Source organism: Pseudophryne corroboree, chromosome 5 (genome assembly GCF_028390025.1).
Source record: "Pseudophryne corroboree isolate aPseCor3 chromosome 5, aPseCor3.hap2, whole genome shotgun sequence".
Lineage (NCBI taxonomy): Eukaryota > Metazoa > Chordata > Amphibia > Anura > Myobatrachidae > Pseudophryne > Pseudophryne corroboree.
The window spans coordinates 199,789,180-199,808,729 of record NC_086448.1 but is presented as its reverse complement, the minus strand read 5'-3'; the positions used below and the strand labels follow the sequence as shown (position 1 = coordinate 199,808,729).

The 19,550-nt window shown below is 48.5% G+C and overlaps 1 long non-coding RNA gene across 1 annotated transcript; it reads left to right on the top strand.

Moving 5' to 3' along the window:
• The first annotated feature begins 211 nt into the window (after positions 1 to 211).
• Positions 212 to 3,007, top strand: LOC134928923 (uncharacterized). Its single transcript, XR_010178127.1, has 3 exons — positions 212 to 328; positions 1,085 to 1,219; positions 2,773 to 3,007. It is a non-coding gene; the product is annotated as an uncharacterized LOC134928923 (long non-coding RNA).
• The last annotated feature ends 16,543 nt before the right edge of the window (positions 3,008 to 19,550 follow it).

The following is a 19,550-nucleotide window of genomic DNA, read 5'->3' as shown; positions in this document are numbered from 1 at the left end:
AGGGGATGCAGATAACCTGGGTCTCTATGAGGCAGGATCGTGGATTTGGGATGAAAAAGTTAATAAAATAGATAAATGGGATATTGATAACTTTGAAAGTATCTTGTTTGGTTTAAGGAAAATTTGGAAACTGGTTGACTGATTGACATTTTATTGTACTTAAACTAGTACTATGCTTGCTTAATGATAGTCTTTTGTGTTTTTTAGATCATCTGACAAATAGATTTGCAGAGTGTCGGGTGACCGGCAAAGAGATCTGCAAAGTGTCAGTTGAAGACGACGGGAGGGGTCACAGAGGTAGCAATGACTGGAGTATAACATGCAGGAGGTAAGTTACCATACTCTCTCTGCACATGTTACATCTGCCCCACCTGCAGTGCACATGGTTTTGTCCATTAGAGAACAAATTTGCTGCTGCGATCAGGTCTGAATTAGGCCCAGTGTATGATACTAACATGGTCCTAGCACTAGGGAAGATAAAACCTGGAGCAGATAACTTGGGTCTCTATGAGAAAGGATCTTGGGGTTTGGATAAAAAGTCAATAAAATAGATAAATTGCAAATGAATAAAAATGAAAATACGTAACAAAATGTAGTACAGGTTGAGTATCCCATATCAATATGGAATATTTTCCGAAATACGGAATTTTTTGAGCAAGAGTGAGATAGTGAAACCTTTGTTTTCTGATGGCTCAATGTAAACAAACCTTGTTTAATGCGCAAAGTTATTAAAAATATTGTATTAAAAAATGACCTTCAGGCTGTGTGTATAAGGTGTATATGAAACATAAATGAATTGTGTGAATGTACACACACTTTGTTTAATGCAAAAAGTTATTAAAAATATTGGCTAAAATTACCATCAGGCTGTGTGTATAAGGTGTATATGAAACAAAAATGCATTCTGTGCTTAGACTTAGGTCCCATCGCCATGATATCTCATTATGGTTTGCAATTATTACAAAATACGGAAAAATCAGATATCCAAAATACTTCTGGTCCCAAGCATTTTGGATAAGGGAAACTCAACCTGTAGTATAATTATACTCATAGTATGTCTGACCAGGAAATTCTGGTTATTTAGATCATCATTTGGCAAAGTTCTGGCAAAGAGATTTGCAGAGTGTCGGGTGACCGGCAAAGAGATCTGCAAAGTGTCAGTTGAAGACGACGGGAGGGGTCGCAGAGGAATTAGTGACTGGAGAATAGCATGCAGGAGGTAAGTTACCATACTTGTGTAATTGTGTGTGTGGTGGGGGGTATTGAGAGCACAGTACAAAACATTGGGTCTATGGTGGGGGAGAGCAGACAATACAAAACATGCAGAAGGGGGCAACTTGGTACAGCACATACAGATGGTGTGGGGGCACAATACAAAAACATAGAAATTGTGGCGTACTCTATAGGACATATAGAGGAAGGACATACACTTTTGGGGGCTGCGAGATGTAGTACATACTGTGATACAGAAAAACAGGAAGGGTGGGGAGAGCATGATACAGAACATACAGATCGGGGGAATAACAATATAGATCGGGGGAGATAGTGAAATGGCTGACACTTACAGTATATCAATAAACTGGGGGCAGGTGTACAAAGCCTGGGAGAGTGATAAAGTGGAGAGAGATAAACTAACAACCAATCAGCTCCTAGTTGGCATTTTTCAAACACAGCCTGTAACATGGCAGGTAGGAGCTGATTGGCTGGTACTTTATCTCTCTCCACTTTATCACTCTGTGGGGCTTAATACATCTCCCCCATAGAATAACCAAATGATGAAATGGTACCGAATGGTATAAATGATGTGAATTGGAGCTGTAACAAGTGACTGTTTCCCTATCTTTACATATAATAAAGGTGACATAGTCCTTTCCCTAGAGTCCTTCTCCTTACTGCTTAGGGGGCCTGATTCAGATGCAGACGCAGAGCTGCTATTGCACCAAGTGACTCAATGCTTTTTCACTGTGCATGCGTGTAAGCTGCACTGCGCACAAAATGAAATCAAGCTCACATAGAGGATCCCATTGCAAAGTGATTGACAGGAAGTCAGCATTTGAGGTGGTAACGGGGGTGGCTCATTGTATACAGGCGTGTCAGGTCCGTTCAAACGCCATTCCATGTGCGTGCATAAATTACCCATTGTGACCTCTGTTGCTGCTGGAGAGCCCCCTGTGTCTAGGAGACTTGCTCAGCCTACGACTGCTCAGACTCACGATGCAATTGTGAACGGCAAGATTGCAGCAGCGAGCACTTCAACAACCACAACTGAATCAGGCCCACAATTACACCATTATATTTAACTATTTTAGCACATTTAACAACTAAGGGGTCAGTTTAATTAGGTGCAAGTTTGTCTTACAACAGCCGCACTTTCCGGCAGCCCCATGGGCTGAATCTGGCCACGAAGGGTGTGAGTTTGGATGCTGTTGAAATGTTGCAGCAATGGTAACTCGTACCTAATTGGATTGACCCCTAAATGTTAGTAATTTATAGCTTTCATTATTTACTGGTCAAATTTATTTTCTGAAGGTACCCACCAATTACTAGAAGAGAGAACTTATCCCCCAATGTGTGTATTGTATAAAAACAATGGGCCCTTTGGGATAATTGTCCTTATTTTAGGTATTTTCCATGTCCTCAGTAGTTAGAGTAACATATTTACATAGAGAGATTTTTCTCTCTACACAACCACACCACTGTTTGCAGTTTGTCTCTCGGCTTGTTCATCCACTAACAATGATTTTTCATCTCTTCCTCTTCGTCTACAAACAGTGGGTGATCCCTGAAAAGCTGACCTAGGAGGAGAGCTGCGGACACATGCTCCAAATGTTAGGACATATGCATTACCTATTAGGAGATGCGGTAAAGATGCCGGCTGTCTGGTTTATGGCAGTCAGAATACTGACACTGGGATCCCGACACTCTTCAGAATCCTGACATTTGAACTTCGAATGGACAAGGATACCAACGCCCGTATCCCCACGATCATAGGTTTAGGGCTGGGCAAGGGGGGTTAGGTTTAGACATCAGGCACGGGGGGTAGGGGGGGGGTTAGGATGCGGGGGAGGAAGGGTTAGGTTTAGGCTTCAGGCAGGGGGGTTAGGTTTAGGCATCAGGCAGGGGTTAGGGTTAGGCTGCCGGTGGGGAGAGGTTAGGGATAGGCTGTGGATAGGGTGGGTTAGGCACCCCCGGGGGTGGTTAGGCTGCGTGGGAGGGAGGGTTAGGTTTAGGCATCAGGCGGGAGGGATAGGTTTAGGCGTTAGGCGGGGGGGTTAAGTCTAGACTGCGGGTGGGGGGAGCTTAGGGTTAAGCACCCCCGGGGAGGCTAGGCTGTGGGGAAGGGAGGGTTAAGTTTAGGCTGTTGGTGGGGGGAGGTTAGGGTTAGGCACCCCTGGGGGTGGTTAGGATGCGGGGGAGGGAGGGTTAGGGTAAGGCATCAGGCGGGGATTAGGTTTAGGTGTCAGGCACTGGGTTAGGTTTAGGCTGCGTGTGGGGGAAGGTTAGAATTAGGCTGTGGGTAGGGTGGGTTAGGCACCCCCGGGAGTGGTCAGGCTGCAAGAGAGGGAGGGTTAGGTTTAGGCAGCAGGGATGGAGGTGGGTGCTTAGGCTGTGGGAGGGGAAGAGTTAGATTTAGGCAGCAGGGACGGAGGTTAGGATTAGGCACATCTGCAGGAGGGTTAGGCACAAAGGGGGGAGGTTTGGGTTAGACAGTGGACAGACAAGGTTAGGGTGGTGGGGAAAGGGAGAGGGTTAGGCATCAGGCGGAGGGGTTAGGGTTAGGCTGCGGGTAGGGGGAGGATAGGGTTAGGCTGTGGGTAGGGTGGGTTAGGGTTAAGGACTCCCGGGGGTGGTTAGGCTGCGGGGGAGGGAAGGTTAGGTTTAGGCATCAGGCGGGGGTTAGGTTTAGGCTGTGGGTGGGAGAAGGTTAAGGTTAGGCAACAGGTAGGGTTGGTTAGGGTTAGGCACCCCTGGGAGTGGTTAGGCTGCGGGGAAGGGAGGGTTAGGTTTAGGCATCAAGGGGGGGGATTAGGATTAGGCTGTGGGTGGGGGGAGGATAGGGTTAGGCTGCAGGTGGGGGGAAGTTAGGGTTAGGCTTTGGGTAGGGTGGGTTAGGCACCCCCGGGAGTGATTAAGCTGCGGGGAAGGGAGGGTTAGGATTAGGCAGTAGGGATGGAGGTTAGGATTAAGCTAGAGGGTTAGGCATAAAGGGGGAAGGTTAGGGTTAGATTGTGGGCAGGCAGGGTTAGGAGGGTGGGGAGAGGAGAAAACACCTTTTACTCACCCCTTTCGGTTTTTTCTGTATTGGGATCCCAGCATCGGTATGACAACCACCGGGATCCCATGCGCTGGGATAGCATACTGACCCCTCTATTAGTACACCTCTTAATGCCCAGAGGGAAGGGCGATCCTGAAGCCATGGTTCCCCAGAGGTTTCCCCCCCAAGGGGGTTTTTCTCTTCTGAGTGCTGAAGGATGACTCTTTGTGAGTCCAGAGGTGTAGCTTTTATGCCATAATGAGTACCAATCTCATGCCCGTCCCTGCAATGTATAAGAAGTAAAATAATTGCTAATGCGATCACTTTACTTCTGAGTTTAGACCCCGGCTGCGCTAGTTCACATGTGCAATCGTCAGACTGCGTATGTGAGAGCAGACAGTAATGCAGAGGGATCCCAATGATCCTTCTCCTGGGAATTATGCATAATGTAGCCCACAGGCTACAAAAGCCATTTAGAAACGGCATTAGCTGCCGGGCCAAGCTCAGAAATGATTTGCATTCTGGAGCTTGGTGAGGTTCACAGTTTACCATCTGCCGTAGAAACTTTTGGTGGCTGCTTTTGTGTTCAAAATACGAGGAATGCAATAGATATCTCAAATATTCATTGCAGTCCCCAATACATATATTCAGGGGCTGATTAATATTTGTGGGTAGCCCCAAAAACCGACTGTTTTTGGAGATGTCTCGCAAATATTATTTATTAAATATTCCACTTAATAAACTTTTTATATTTTAACATAAACTAAAAAATGTTTTATGTATTCATTGAGTCTCCCGTCTTTACTGAATGCTAATTTCACAGGGTCCGCAAATTATTACTGATATGACTGTTACTCTACTGTCCTGCTGGTGCTCCTGGGCTGCTGTATAGTAGCCAGACATATATTTTATATACAGCACTCTTGGGGAGATGTATCAAGCCTTGGAGAGAGATAAAGTGCAGATGTCCAAACCACGGCTTGATACATCTCCCGGAAATATCATGTCTTCCTTTCACTTAATTAACAAGTTAAATTAATTAATTGTCTTGGAAACAGGGTAAAAAATTCACAGTATAAAATAATGTTATAAAGGCTTGTCAATACCTTCTGGTACATTTACATTGATTTATCATTCACATTTCTTCCATGGCAGACAGGGGCGGATTGGGAACGTAAAGTGGCCCTGGAAATATATAAAAAGTGGCCACATGTAGGTTGGAGTAAGTCAGCTATAAGCGGGGCCCAACACAAATTGTGCTTAAGCAAATTGTTAGCATTATGAGCGGGTTCGGTTTCTCTGAATCCGAACCCGCCAGAACTTCATGTTTTTTTTCACGAGTCCGAGCGACTCGGATCTTCCCGCCTTGCTCGGTTAACCCGAGCGCGCCCGAACGTCATCATGACGCTGTCGGATTCTCGCGAGGCTCGGATTCTATCGCGAGACTCGGATTCTATATAAGGAGCCGCGCGTCGCCGCCATTTTCACACGTGCATTGAGATTGATAGGGAGAGGACGTGGCTGGCGTCCTCTCCGTTTAGACACTTGATTTACTAATTTTGGGGAGCATTAGGAGTACTCAGTAGTGTACAGTGCAGAGTTTTGCTGATAGTGACCAGTGACCACCACTTTTATTTATAATCCGTTCTCTGCCTGAAAAAAGCGATACACAGCACACAGTGACTCAGTCACATACATACCATATCTGTGTGCACTGCTCAGGCTCAGGCCAGTGTGCTGCATCATCTATATATATTATATATCTGTCTGACTGCTCAGCTCACACAGCTTATAATTGTGGGGGAGACTGGGGAGCACTACTGCAGTGCCAGTTATAGGTTATAGCAGGAGCCAGGAGTACATAATATTATATTAAAATTAAACAGTGCACACTTTTGCTGCAGGAGTGCCACTGCCAGTGTGACTAGTGACCAGTGACCTGACCACCAGTATATAATATTAGTAGTATACTATCTCTTTATCAACCAGTCTATATTAGCAGCAGACACAGTACAGTGCGGTAGTTCACGGCTGTGGCTACCTCTGTGTCGGCACTCGGCAGCCCGTCCATAATTGTATATACCAGTGACCTAACCGTGGTTTTTTTTTCTTTCTTTATACATACATACTAGTTACGAGTATACTATCTCTTTATCAACCAGTCTATATATTAGCAGCAGACACAGTACAGTGCGGTAGTTCACGGCTGTGGCTACCTCTGTGTCGGCACTCGGCAGCCCGTCCATAATTGTATATACCAGTGACCTAACCGTGGTTTTTTTTTCTTTCTTTATACATACATACTAGTTACGAGTATACTATCTCTTTATCAACCAGTCTATATATTAGCAGCAGACACAGTACAGTGCGGTAGTTCACGGCTGTGGCTACCTCTGTGTCGGCACTCGGCAGCCCGTCCATAATTGTATATATCAGTGACCTAACCGTGGTTTTTTTTTCTTTCTTTATACATACATACTAGTTACGAGTATACTATCTCTTTATCAACCAGTCTATATATTAGCAGCAGACACAGTACAGTGCGGTAGTTCACGGCTGTGGCTACCTCTGTGTCGGCACTCGGCAGCCCGTCCATAATTGTATATACCAGTGACCTAACCGTGGTTTTTTTTTCTTTCTTTATACATACATACTAGTTACGAGTATACTATCTCTTTATCAACCAGTCTATATATTAGCAGCAGACACAGTACAGTGCGGTAGTTCACGGCTGTGGCTACCTCTGTGTCGGCACTCGGCAGCCCGTCCATAATTGTATATACCACCTAACCGTGTTTTTTTTTTCTTTCTTTATACATACATACTAGTTCCGAGTATACTATCTCTTTATCAACCAGTCTATATATTAGCAGCAGACACAGTACAGTGCGGTAGTTCACGGCTGTGGCTACCTCTGTGTCGGCACTCGGCAGCCCGTCCATAATTGTATATACCAGTGACCTAACCGTGGTTTTTTTTTCTTTCTTTATACATACATACTAGTTACGAGTATACTATCTCTTTATCAACCAGTCTATATATTAGCAGCAGACACAGTACAGTGCGGTAGTTCACGGCTGTGGCTACCTCTGTGTCGGCACTCGGCAGCCCGTCCATAATTGTATATACCAGTGACCTAACCGTGGTTTTTTTTTCTTTCTTTATACATACATACTAGTTACGAGTATACTATCTCTTTATCAACCAGTCTATATATTAGCAGCAGACACAGTACAGTGCGGTAGTTCACGGCTGTGGCTACCTCTGTGTCGGCACTCGGCAGCCCGTCCATAATTGTATATACCAGTGACCTAACCGTGGTTTTTTTTTCTTTCTTTATACATACATACTAGTTACGAGTATACTATCTCTTTATCAACCAGTCTATATATTAGCAGCAGACACAGTACAGTGCGGTAGTTCACGGCTGTGGCTACCTCTGTGTCGGCACTCGGCAGCCCGTCCATAATTGTATATACCAGTGACCTAACCGTGGTTTTTTTTTCTTTCTTTATACATACATACTAGTTACGAGTATACTATCTCTTTATCAACCAGTCTATATATTAGCAGCAGACACAGTACAGTGCGGTAGTTCACGGCTGTGGCTACCTCTGTGTCGGCACTCGGCAGCCCGTCCATAATTGTATATACCAGTGACCTAACCGTGGTTTTTTTTTCTTTCTTTATACATACATACTAGTTACGAGTATACTATCTCTTTATCAACCAGTCTATATATTAGCAGCAGACACAGTACAGTGCGGTAGTTCACGGCTGTGGCTACCTCTGTGTCGGCACTCGGCAGCCCGTCCATAATTGTATATACCAGTGACCTAACCGTGGTTTTTTTTTCTTTCTTTATACATACATACTAGTTACGAGTATACTATCTCTTTATCAACCAGTCTATATATTAGCAGCAGACACAGTACAGTGCGGTAGTTCACGGCTGTGGCTACCTCTGTGTCGGCACTCGGCAGCCCGTCCATAATTGTATATACCAGTGACCTAACCGTGTTTTTTTTTTCTTTCTTTATACATACATACTAGTTACGAGTATACTATCTCTTTATCAACCAGTCTATATATTAGCAGCAGACACAGTACAGTGCGGTAGTTCACGGCTGTGGCTACCTCTGTGTCGGCACTCGGCAGCCCGTCCATAATTGTATATACCAGTGACCTAACCGTGGTTTTTTTTTCTTTCTTTATACATACATACTAGTTACGAGTATACTATCTCTTTATCAACCAGTCTATATATTAGCAGCAGACACAGTACAGTGCGGTAGTTCACGGCTGTGGCTACCTCTGTGTCGGCACTCGGCAGCCCGTCCATAATTGTATACTAGTATCCAATCCATCCATCTCCATTGTTTACCTGAGGTGCCTTTTAGTTGTGCCTATTAAAATATGGAGAACAAAAATGTTGAGGTTCCAAAATTAGGGAAAGATCAAGATCCACTTCCACCTCGTGCTGAAGCTGCTGCCACTAGTCATGGCCGAGACGATGAAATGCCAGCAACGTCGTCTGCCAAGGCCGATGCCCAATGTCATAGTACAGAGCATGTCAAATCCAAAACACCAAATATCAGTAAAAAGCCTCTTTTTTTCTTTGCGTCATGTGCTGTTTGGGGAGGGTTTTTTGGAAGGGACATCCTGCGTGACACTGCAGTGCCACTCCTAGATGGGCCCGGTGTTTGTGTCGGCCACTAGGGTCGCTTATCTTACTCACACAGCGACCTCGGTGCAAATTTTAGGACTAAAAATAATATTGTGAGGTGTGAGGTATTCAGAATAGACTGAAAATGAGTTTAAATTATGGTTTTTGAGGTTAATAATACTTTGGGATCAAAATGACCCCCAAATTCTATGATTTAAGCTGTTTTTTAGTGTTTTTGGAAAAAAAACACCCGAATCCAAAACACACCCGAATCCGACAAAAATAATTCGGTGAGGTTTTGCCAAAACGCGTTCGAACCCAAAACACGGCCGCGGAACCGAACCCAAAACCAAAACACAAAACCCGAAAAATTTCAGGCGCTCATCTCTAAGCATTACCCACAGTGGTAGTAAGCAAGGCTAATGCAGCATGGTAGGCAGTCACAGCACCAGCAGTAGGATCGTGTCACAGGAGATGGAGATCACACCGGTGGGTGAGGCATTGCACCGGTAGGCAGTCACATCACCTGCAGGAGAATCATGTCACAGGAGGTGGAGATCTCACACCAGTAGAGGAGGCATTGTACTGGTAGGCAGTCACATCACCTGCAGGAGAATCATGTCACAGGAGGTGGAGATCACACCAGTAGAGGAGGCATTGTACTGGTAGGCAGTCACAGCACCAACAGGAGGATCATGTCAAAGGAGGTGGAGATCACACCAGTAGGTGAGGCATTTTACTGGTAGGAAGTAACAGCACCAGCAGGAGGATCTTGTCACAGGAGGTGGAGATCACACCAGTAGGTGAGGCATTGCACTGGTAGGCAGTCATAGCATCAGCAGGAGGATTGTGTCAAAGGAGGTGGAGATCACACCAGTAGGCGAGGCATTACACTGGTAGGCAGTCACAGTACCTATGGTAGCCACACCCCTATATATAACACATGTAACTGTGACAGGGAAGGTGGTCTCTCTCAGCTCTGGGCCCCACAGTAGCTGCCAGGGGCGGAATGGGATCGAACACCAGTCCAGGAAATTTATGAAAGCACCCTAATGGGGGCAGAGTCTGTTGAGGGGGAGGGGCCTGTCAAGAGGATGGGGTCACTCTGCAGAGGTCCTGATTCTGAGATAGACACAGTTGGGGCCTCCTTTGCTTTACATTATGCCAATGGTTACCTGTGACCATGGCCGGACTGGCCATCTGGCACTTCTGGCACATGCCAGAAGGGCCGATGGACAGGTGGGCCGAATTGGTTACTCAGAAAGCCGGGAAGGCGTGCGCAGCGCAGCCTCCGGCTCTCTGGTTCTATGGTCTCCATGGAAATGGGGGCGTGCCTCGAGTCCACGCTCGCAGCGCACCCCGTGCCCCAGCAACCATTGCCATGGTAACGGGGCATGCCACGAGTCCATGCCCCCATGACTCGCAGCACGCCCCCATATGTCGCGCGGTGCCCCCCCCCCGTGACGCGCGCACACGTTCACAGATGCCAGAGACGAATCGATGCCCCAGTCCGTCGCTGCCTGTGACTGTGGTTCTCATTCCGAGTTGATCATTCGCTGGCTACTTTTAGCAGCCATGCAAACGCATTGTCGCCACCCACGGGGGAGTGTATTTTAGCTTTGCAAGTGTGCGATCGCATGTGCAGCCGAGCAACACGAACACATTTTGTGCATAACAAGACCAGCCCTGTAGTTACTTATTCTGTGTGATGATTCTAGCGATGGAGGTCCCGGAATTGACGTCAGATACCCGCCCTGCAAACGCCTGGACACGCCTGCGTTTTCCCATACACTCCCAGAAAACAGTCAGTTGCCACTGACAAATGCCGTCTTCCTGTCAATCTCTTTGCGATCGGCTATGCGAATGGATTCATCGCTAAAAGCATTGCACAACAATGCTCTTTGTACCCGTATGACGCATGTGCGCATTGCGGCGCATACGCATGCGCAGTCTTGTAATTTTATACCTGATCGCAGTGCTGCAAAATTCGGCAGCGAGCGATCAACTCGGAATGACCCCCTTTATGCATATGCTGCTACAATACCCTTCCCTGATGCACATCTGTACATCTGAATATACAAGGACTGATATGCCCACTTTCAGTGTCTACTGACACTGCTGTCATGCCTTTAATCTACTTCTGATTTTATTGATTTTTCTTTCTACAAACCCCTTTTTTTAACCTTACATGTTTCAAAGTACAGGGAGGAGGAGCACACACTACATACAGCACAGTACAGGGAGGGAGCACACACTACATACAGCACAGTACAGGGAGGGGGAGCACATACTACATACAGTACAGTACAGGGAGGGGGAGCACACACTACATACAGCACAGTACAGGGAGGGAGCACACACTACATACAGTACAGTACAGTACAGTACAGGGAGGGGGAGCACACACTACATACAGCACAGTACAGGGAGGGAGCACACACTACATACAGTACAGTACAGTACAGTACAGGGAGGGGGAGCACACACTACATACAGCACAGTACAGGGAGGGAGCACACACTACATACAGTACAGTACCGGGAGAGAGCACACACTACATACAGTACAGTACAGGGAGGGAGCACACACAAGTAGTGAAACACAGACATAGGGGCATACTTGCCTACCCTCCCGGAATGGCCGGGAGGCTCCCGAAAAACGGGTGACCCTCCCGGCCCCCCGGAAGAGCAGGCAAGTCTCCCGATATCCGCGGGTCACCCCCTGCCCGCCGCCCACTTAACGAGTAAAGTGGGCGGTCCGGGCAGGCGATGACGCGATTCTTGTTGAATCGCGTCATCGTAACCACGCCCCCTGCTGTATAATGCCGGTAATCGCGGCATTACACAGCGGGGGGGGCGTGACTTAAATGGTGCGGCCCAGAAGCCACGCCCCGTTCCGCCTCTGGTCCACCTCCGTTCCACCTCTGGCCCGCCCCCCTGTCACCTCACCTCACTGGCCGCCCCCCCCTGCTGAGCCGACGGGCTGCTCTCTCCCGGAGAGAGCAGCCCAGAAGTCGGCAACTGTGCATAGGGGACCAGCGCAGCAGAATCTGTCCCAGTGGCCAATCCGCCCCTGATTACATACATAGCCACCATATTACATACATAGCCACCACATTATTACATGAATAGCACCACATTATAGAAATAGCACTACATTACACGTATAGCACCACATTACATGTATAGCACTACATGTATAGCACTGTATTACACAAATAGCACCATATAACACGAATAGCACAACATTACAGGTATAGCACCACACTACACGTATAGCACCACATTATATGACTAGCACCACATTACATACATAGCCACCGCATTACATATGTAGACACCGCATAAATAGGCCCATCATCATGGACAGACATTGGGCAGCTACAGGGCTGAAGGACGTTGCATTAGAGATTGTCCCAGGGCTGGCTGTGAGTGCTGCCTGGTCAGCTGGCATCCTGAGAACAAGGTACATCCTGCTCCTGTCCAGTCCCCAAACCATACACTGTGACCGGAGACGCCCTAACCCTTACACTAACATGATAATGCAAATAATATAATTAAAAATAACCTCTCTGCCGGGTCCCCTTCAGTGCTCAGGGGCAGATTTATTAAGCTCGGTGAAGTGATAAAGGGGAAGGTGATAAAGGACCAGCCAGTCAGCTCCTGTCATTTTTCAAACCCAGCCTGTGACATGGCAGTAAGGATCTGATTGGCTGCTCCTTTATCACCTTCCACTTTATCACTTCACCGAGCTTAATAAATCTGCCCCACAGTAGCTGCTCTGGCCAGTTCAGTGAGAGTGCGGAGCTGGGGTGGCAGCAGGTGTAGTGAACCCGGCTCTGACCATCGCTTTGCTGCTGCTTCTGGGCCGGGCTCGTTGAAAAGACCTTTGGCCGGGGCCAGGTAGAGGATGCTGCTGGGCTGGTTAACTCTCTCCAGGTCTCCCATTGGTAGAATACCATCACCACTTATCACGGCTAGCGGCACCTGGAAGTGCCTGCTAGCCTAACTTCCGGATTACATTCCAATGAACCACAAGTACTGGAAGCAGTGTGAGCCAGCCCAGCCAGAGTGTGAATCGGCCTGGCTGAGGGGGATATGGGACCAGCCCATCGGAATCTGTCATGGTGTCCTGGTGGGCCAATCCGCCCCTGGCTTGAGGTATTATGCTAGCAGCGTTTACTGGAGTCCCTGATAGCCTGAGTGACCAGTGTAAGGGTATTTGCGCTGGCCGAGGGCGCCCCTCATAGCGCCGCACCTGCTGTGTCGCTGAGCCTTCCGGAGCGCAGTATCAGTACTGCGCTCCCACTCTGTTGCCGCCATTCACACCGGCTCCCCGCCTGTCAGGTTCCCAGTGACACACTCACCACCGGAATCTTCTGGCTCTGTTAGGGGGTGGCGGTATGCTGTGGGAGTGAGCGGTCACCTCAGGCGGCTAACAATCATCACCCTCAGGAGCTCAGTGTTCTGTCAGTTTAGATAGTGGCCATTATCCTCTCAGGTTTGGACACTATTCCCCCCCTAAGTCCCATGAAGCAGGGAGGCTGTTGCCAGCAGCCTCCCTGTGCCTAAATTGCTCTTAGAAAAAAATGTGAGCAAAGCGCACCAACCAGTACAAACAAAAGATATATATTTTTTATTTTAATTTTTTTAAACTTGCAGCTCGATTCAAACTGCATGGATCACAGGGCTTATAGATGCACGTGAACAAAGCACACTAGGGAAAGCGCACTAAACAGTACACTTTACAGAAGAGTACAGCGGAGCATACAGCAGCGTGCCCTATATACAGTCACTTTAGAACACAGCCTCTTGCAGTGTCGGACTGGGGCATGAAGGGCCCACCGGGGGAATGCTGCTGTAGGTGCCCATGCTTAAAGGTCTAGCCAGGTTCCAGTGGGGGCGTGGCCAGCCACCACAGAGGTTTGGCTAACCATTATATGTTCTGTACCTCTTGGTAAATATATAATATACCAAATTATTGTGAAGTATAATGTAACATATGTATAATGCATTAATCCAGTGCACTAGGATAGTCTGGAACTTGATACCTAGAGGAGGAGGAGGGCCCACAGGCAGTAGGGCCCACCGGTGGTTTCCCCTGTTCCCCTGTGGGCCAGTCCGACCCTGGCCTCTTGTGAGTCTTGATACAGCACAGCTAATACAGCATAGTAAAATGCACCATACAACAGCATGCCCCCTATACACAGTCACTTTATACAGCACAGCCAATTTTGAGTCCAGAGTCCCAGTACAGCCACTACAGCAGAGTATAGTGCAGCATTCAGCAGCATTCATTAGTATGAAATGGCGCTGAGTCCCAGCCCGTGGTTCCTTACATAGAATCCAATTCCTGTGAGAATCCAACATTGGGAGGATGACGTTCAACCTCAACTTGGGATCCAAGTCTTATGGGAACACACGAGTCACGGCTCGTGTGGACAGGGATTATTATTTATTTATTACCAGTTATTTATATAGCGCACACATATCCCACAGCACTTTTCAGAGAATATTTGCCCATTCATATCAGTCCCTGCCCCAGTGGAGCTTACACTCTATATTCCCTACCACATGTATACACAGGGTATCTGGACTCCAGGTCGACAACAAAAAGGTTGACACACCTTAGGTCGACGCCAATTGGTCGACATGCCTTAGGTCGACATGGAGAAAAGGTCGACATGAACAAGGTCGACATAGAAAAAGGTCGACGTGAGTTTTTCACGCTTTTTTTCTTTTTTGGAACCTTTTCATACTTAACGATCCATGTGGACTACGATTGGAACGGTAATCTGTGCCGAGCGGAGCGAAGGCACCATGCCCGAAGCATGGCGAGCGAAGCGAGCTATGCGAGGGGACGCGGTGCACTAATTGGGGTTCCCGGTCACTCTACGAAGAAAATGACACCAAAAAAACTCACGTCGACCTTATTCCTGTCGACCCTGAGTCCCAGAGCCATACACAGATACATTCACTAGGGATAATTTTTGTTGGGAGCCAAATAACCTACCAGTATATTTTTGGATTGTGGCAGGAAATCAGAGAACCCAGAGGAAACCCACGCAAGTACGGGTGGAATATACAAACTCCGCACAGTTTGGGCCATGGTAGGAATCGAACCCATGACCTCAGTGCTGTGAGGCAGTAATGCTAACCATTACACCATCCGTACTGACCCAAACCCTTTTCACATTATTTTAGTATCACCTGAATGTATTAAAGGGCTTTTGGAGCAGTTTTTGTGAAAAACTGCTTCAAACCCTTTAATTCATGTTTTTTTAGTAACCAAAATTGCATTTCCAATACTTACAATGGGAAATGCAAACCGCAGTGAGCCCTGTGATTATAACGCTGTACTAAGACAGTGTTATCAGAGGGCTAACTGCCGATCCCATGCACAGCTTTCTCTGCCCCTAGGCAGTCCTGCAGAAGCACCAATCACAGGTACAGATCTTTCTTGCAGGCTCTGTCCCTGCATGTGATAATTGATACATCAATGCGATATAATCAAATATAGCATTGCGGATTGGGTAGTTTTTTTCACATCCCATCCGCATCGTTAGATTCAGATGGTGATAAATTGTCCCCGTAGTGTCACTTCTGTTATATAAAGCAGGCTAAGGGCTGCCTAAGCATGAAGGCACATAAGCACCCTGTTTTTTTGTGACTAATGGGTTAAAGACAGGGCAGTCCTAGCTTAGTGATGTAATTTTGGGTTAGGTGCTTTTGTCTGCCTATTAGGGAGATTGTAGGAGGAGTGTATAATACAGTACTTATAGGCAGGTCCTGGGGGCCATGTTTCTCTTTGCCATTTGGAAGGCTGAGTACCCTGCTGTATTGTTTATTACTGTTTTATTACTGTTGTATTGTTTATTACTGTGCATTCAATTCCCTTTATAGTGACTGTAATTTCTTTATTGTCCCCCTTGCTGAATTGTCCCCCTCGCTGAAGTGTCCCCTGCTTTATTCCTTTTCTCCCTGCTTGTTCACTACCTCATACCCCATCCCCGCAGGTCTGCTCCCTACATCCCCCCCGCCGTCTTGCTGATGCTGCTGCAGGCTATAGGCGTGCAGGCATCTGGGTGGTTACCTTCCCTCCCTCCTCACCCGCCGTTGCCTCATGGTCACGGCGGGGGCCCTCAGCCGGCGTCCACTCCCTCCTCCGTCTGCTCTGAATGGCTGTGAGTGCGGCATCTGGTCGCGTGCGCCATGGACGGTGCTCCAGCGGCGGGTGCTTGTTCTCCCCTGTTGGTCCCCACCGCAAACAGGGGCAGCGCCGCGAGTGGTGGGCCAGGTGCTGGGGTCTCCGCCGGCGGGAGGCACGTGGGCTCCCCTGCAGGGGCTCCAATCGTGGAAGGTCCCGTTTTCATACCCCTCTGCTGTTACAGCCACAGCACCGGCCGGTGTTAGCAGCCTGGCACGGCCTGATTACGGTGTCTTTGGCATGTTTAGCTTCCCGTGTGGGCTTGTCTGCTGTGGCCCCCGATGCGATCGCGTCCCCCCCTTCCCTTCCCAGCAGTCCCTTGTGGATGGTTATCCTCCTTTCCTGTTTCCCAGATTGTTCTGCCTTTTTCTGGGGCTTGTTGCATGGGGCTGGTGCGCCATCTGCTGTCCAGCCTGGGGTGTTACATGTGTTTTTCTGCTCACAGCGCCTTTCTGGTCACTTTTACGTGCCTGTTAGTGTTTCCCACGATGTCCCCCGGGTGGTCCCCTCGGCCTCTTTTACAGGGTCTTTACCCTGGGGGGTTTTGAGCTTGCTTCTCTTCAGCGGCCACCGCGTTGGCATTCTCCTTTTGCTCCTGCTCATTATTCCCTGCCTCCGGGATATACGGCACAGCCACTCCCCTGGCCGACCACCTATGGTCTGGCTGTCGGTTCACTGATTGGGGCACCTGCCGGCGCATCAGCTGCCATCTCCCTGACTGCCTTTCCTCCACCCCCCTCCCCCCCCCATGCATCTGACGGGGTTCTCCCCCTTCTCCTCTTTCCTCCTCACCCCAGGCGTCAGGGTCGTTATTAGTGCTTCACCTCCTGTCGTTTCTTCCGCGTTTGCAGCTGCTCTTGTTTCCAGTGCCGCGAGGGTGCGCTCGTCGATGCTGAGGATCGGGCTTGCTGGATCTGCCGTGTCTGGGGGATCCGGGATCCCTGAAGAAGATTTGCCGGGAGAGACAGCCGGGCCTGAAGACGTTGCATGCCCTTCTGGGACTGGTGAGCATATTGTTATTTATTCCTGTTCTGTCTTTTCTCCTTCCAGGTTTTTTCTTTCAATTCTGGGTTGTCTGGATCCCCTAACAGCCTGCGTCAATTGGCTAGGCTCCTTGAGCATAGCTTACACAGGATAGGATTGGAAGGGCAGGAGGCGGGGTACTTCCGTTCCTCTCGATGCTCCTTTGTCCATTGAATTTGGTTCACTGTGCCTACACGGCTGTGGCTAGGGGTCCAGGGAAGTGTCTGTGGGAAGTCTGCGGGGTCGGCATCCAGCCACAGACTGCTCCTCTGCTGCCGGCGCTAGACCCCCCCAAGGCACCGACTTTCTCTGGGGGTGTCCAGTATGTCTTTTTAATCCTTCAAGGTTTTTGATTTGTTTATGTTGGTTTGTTTGTCCTAATAGGGTTTCGGGTCGGTTTTTTGGGTGGATTGTTTTCGTTTTGGTTCTCGTTTACCTATCTCTGTTTCCATTTCCGTGGTTGTGCAGGGATCTTGTAGGTCAGCCCTGACTTCCCCCTTGTGGTTGCGCAGATGGTTGAGTCTGGGATGCAGTTGGGTCACATATGCGGCCTTTTCCCTTCCCCAACATTGGCCGGATGGTGTATCTACCCTTTAGTGGTGGTCCCCGGTAAGGCACCGGGTAAGCTCCCTCATTCGGCATTTGTCTCACCCACATGGGGGCTCAGTCACCACCGCTGTTCCGTAGGAGGTTGTATTTTTTGTATCGACTTTTTCTCAAGATACTGCGTTTGGTTGGGTACGCGGGCTTGGGGCCCTTGACCCAGCTGGACATTGAGTCCACCTTTCGACCTCCTTCCAGGTGGCCCTAGTTCCTTGCGTTTTCTTGGGTTTCGTTTAGGCAGTGTCTCTATGTGGATGCATGATTCCCAGGGTTGTGAGTGTTCTGTTTATTGTGCCTGCATTGGAAATTCCGCTCTTTTTTGCATTGGTGCATCCATTCAGCCTCCGGTTACGCGGGAGTTGTTCGATTCTGGGATGTTTTTTCTTTTCGTAGGTCCAAGTGTCTGTTCGGTCTGTGGGGAATTTTTGGTCCCCATACTTCCTGCCGGCTGCCTTATTCAGACGTTGCTTGGTCTTATTTAGTGGTTTATTGCACATTAGGTCAGGCTTACGCAGGTCCTATCGTTGCTGGTTTCCTACAACTTGGCTTGTAGGATCGTCCCCATGGGGTGGTTTTCCTGTTTAGTATAGCAGTCTCCCTTGCACGTCTTAATTTGGTGAAGTTTCGGGAGCTTGTTCCGGGGGTGGCGGCAGTTGTTTTTACTGTCCCTGCTTTCATCTGGCTGATCATCGGGTCTGCTTAGCGGAGTTGGCTAGTAAGTTCTTGGCTCCTTCCACACTTCGGGCTTATGATGCAGCATGGCGGAATTGGGAGGCGTATAAGGTTATGTTTAGGTACAGTATGCTTCCCTGGGTAGGTCTTTGGAGCATTTTTTTTTTTTTTTTGTGTGGAACCATTATGTGCGTAGTAGGTCCAAGGTGGCTATGGCTTCTGCCCTTGCGCAACTTGTTTGGGTGTTTTACCTAGTGTGGCTGTCTATTACTCTGGGCCTCGCAGTTTGGGGTCATTTTCTATATTTAGTGGCAGTGCGGCAGAGAGTGGGGCCTATACAGGGGCCTGGCCGCTGGAGCTGTTTCTTTCATTTCAGTGCGGCAGGGAGTTGGGCCTATTCCTTGTGGATGGGGCAGCTGCTCTGGCTGTATCTGGGGTATTCCGGCGGCGGCTATACAGGGGCCTGACCACTGGAGCTGTTTCTTTCATTTCAGTGCGGCAGGGAGTGGGGCCTATTCCTTGCGGATAGGGGCAGCTGCTCTAGCTGCATCTGGGGTATTCCAGCGGCGGCTGTACAGGGGCCTGGCCTCTGGAAATGTTTCTTTGGTTTCAGTGCGGCAGGGAATGGGGCCTGTTCCCTGCGGATGGAGGCTGCTGTTTGGGAAGCATCTGGGGTATTCCAGCGGTGGCTATACAGGGGCTTGGCCACTGGAGCTGTTTCTTTCATTCAGTGCGGCAGGGAATGAGGCCTATTCCTTGCGGATAGGGGTAGCTGCTCTGGCTGTATCTGGGGTGTTCCAGCGGCGGCTATGCAAGGGCCTGGCCGCTGGAAAGGTTCAGCTTATGTGTTTTCTATGCGTTGTTTCTGTTGTGGTGCCTGTTGCACTAACCCAAAAACGTAGTTTACCCATCAGTTTTTGAATTGCCAGCACTCAAGAATTGAGGGTGTGAAGTGAATTTTTACATTTTCCTCCGAGGGGGCCGAATAACAGTTGGCTCTCTTACGGTCCACGGGAGGTTTTTTGAGTTTTCTCCTTCACTTGGGTTTTTTGTTTGTGGTTGCAGTAATGTCTAAGTTTGAATTGTTGCTGCTGTTAGGGTTTTTTCTTTTCAGCTCCATTGGAT